Raw genomic sequence first — 2,813 nt, 5'->3', positions numbered from 1 at the left:
ATGACTGATGAATGGTTCTGCAAGACGCTCCACAAACGTCAGTGGAAGAGGGGTCTAAGTTTCTGAAGTGCCACAGTGCTGTGTCAGTCACCCATTTTCTTTTCCTCTACAACAAGCGGGTTTCTGCAGTTGAGGTCAAATTGCTTTCAGGGCCAGACTGATGCAAATAGCATTACAATCTTAACTCGCGCCATGTCCAGACCGGATCCCTAACATGGCTTCCTACACAGAACATAAATCACTTAAAATATAACTTACATTCCAAGACGTGTTTCGTTGAATATTCTCCATTGTCTCGATAAGAGAATAAATGACGTTTCGGAGGCTTATTATGTCTGACATTTGAGGCAGAAGGAAAGAATACCTGCTCTGATTATTAAATATCCATACTGCAACGTTAATGAAGATGGCATATGAAAATGACATCAAGTATAACAAAACAAATGACCATCATTTTCGTTGCAATTATTAACACTTCATAAAGGACGTGGCATAACTTAGGCTGTTAGTCGCTGGGTTCCCGTGGTGACTGTCTAGGTTCGATCCGAAGTCATGTCATGTGGGATTTGAGGGGTGGGAGTGCTTCGTTCTCCCATGCCAGTTCTCATTCAATCAGCCGCTCCATATTGATCAATCATCTTATCTTCGATACTATCTAATGCTGATAACGAGAGTGTCATTAAACAGCAAACGAAAGAATCGTAATGTCACGTGATAGTGCGTGACTATTGACGGATTTTGGATTGATGACCGGATTTGTTGGTCTCTGATACAGCGTGTGACTACATTTTGCAGTTCACTATTACACACACTAGTTTCCACAGTCACGTCTTCACTGCCGTTGCTTGGTAGCGGCTTTCAACTGCTGATGTTCTCTCTCCTCTGGGTTCCGGAACTATCCCCGGCTTCAGCTACCAGCTTCTAGCAGCAACAGCTCACAAGGCCTGAACCTCAGCGGTTATCTAACTGACTGACTCCAGCAGAGTCAGTTACTTCCCGACTGGCGGTTTACCGCCAATCAGATCGTCTTGGCGCCAAGGCCCTTGAGGATCACGACCAGAGATTAGCGGTAGTGCTGTATTACCTGTAGTTCCGAGTCTTGTGTATAAGATATCAAGAAATCCAATCATCCAATCCAAACCCCGTCCAACAGTCACGACCCCTACAAGTGACAATATAAATTTTAACATATACCAGGTATAGATTAACTGTTTAACATATGACACTTATTCATTAACCCTTCAAAGCCCAGTGGTTACTATACTTACCACCTGCTTCAACAACTAAAATTCTACGTTCTCTCCAATGGGTACCGGGAGTAAAGCGTCCAGGGTTTGAATTTTGACTACTTACCTCCGACTAATGTCAGGGTCAAGAATGATGGAGTTATACCTTCATTCCCCCATTTGTCCTCATGGCACAGTGCTTAATTAATTATGCATAGGACAACTTTACCCTTTTCCTATACGGTTCTCACAATAAAAGCGATTTTGTCCCTAAAGAGCATTAACCGTTTGGTCTTCGTAACGAAGACGTAATGAGCTTCCTGTAAGGTACGGACTGAATTTGTAAATACTATTTGGAAGGAATTAAATTATTATTATTGTTAAAATTGGTCTATATGGGTGTGAAACTTGGTCTCCGACATTAAGGGAGGAACATAGACTGAGGGTGTGGTTGAGAACAGGGTGTTGAGAATATTTGGACGGAAGAGAGATGAGGTGACAGGTTGGAGAAAACTGCATAATGAGGAGCTTCATAACTTGTACTCTTCTCCAAGTATAATTAGAACGATCAAGTCAAGGAGCATGAGGTGGGCAGGTCGTGTAGCACGAACGAGGAGGAAAAGGAATTCATACAGGACATGGGTGGAAAAGTCAGAAGGAAAGAGCCCACTAGGAAAACCAAGATGTAAGTGGATGGACAATGCTAAATGGATCTTAGAGAGATAGGATGAGATGGTGTGGACTGGTTCGATCTGGCTCAGGATAGGGACCAGTGGAGGGCTTTTGTGAACACGGTAATGAACCTTCGGGTTCCAGAAAATTCTGGGCACTTCTTGAGTAGCTGCAGAATTGGCGGCTTCTCAAGAAGGGCTTAGCTCCATGAATTTATTATTATTATTATTATTATTATTATTGTTTTTATTATTCAAGCGTTTAAATCCAATTTCTTGGGGGACATTTCGACTCAAATCTGAATTTATCTAAACAAGATTTTACGTTTCACAGGAGCTTCTTGTATCTTGCGACAGTTTCGTGATTTCTTCATATCGAGCCTACTTTATTGTTTTTATGAAGGTCAAGATTATTGATTCAGAGCTCTGTCATATAAACTGGGTAAACAAATCATTCGTGTTAGATTTCGTTAAGTATTGCGTGAGTCGATATTCAATAACCAATTATTATTGTTCATATCATTATCAGCGTAGAGACAATAGCTTTGGCCCCCAAAGTGAATGGAGGAACGCTGATTTAGATTAGTGCAGGAATTTGTCGAGATAGCAAAGATAAGCAGGCGCATTTTTCTAAAATTCGCTTTGTGTGTGTGGGGGGGGGGTGGAGTCCAACTGGGTCCACTCGGCACTGCGGCCACTGATTGGCCTATTGTAGCCTGTCCCGGGTGATTATGATGATGGAGAATTTGGTGGAATGGAGATTGATAAGGGAAACCGAAGTACTCAGAGAAAACTTGCCCCAGCGCCACTTTTTTTTTTCCTTGGCACTACAGCCCCAGTGGGTCTAGGCCTACCTCCATGACCTTCTCTGTTCACTTCGGTTTTTCTAGATCTTACACATTCGGTAGGACTCCTT

This window comes from Cryptotermes secundus, unplaced genomic scaffold (assembly GCF_002891405.2).
Source record: "Cryptotermes secundus unplaced genomic scaffold, Csec_1.0 scaffold896, whole genome shotgun sequence".
In the NCBI taxonomy this organism is placed as follows: domain Eukaryota; kingdom Metazoa; phylum Arthropoda; class Insecta; order Blattodea; family Kalotermitidae; genus Cryptotermes; species Cryptotermes secundus.
This window is presented reverse-complemented; position numbering follows the sequence as displayed.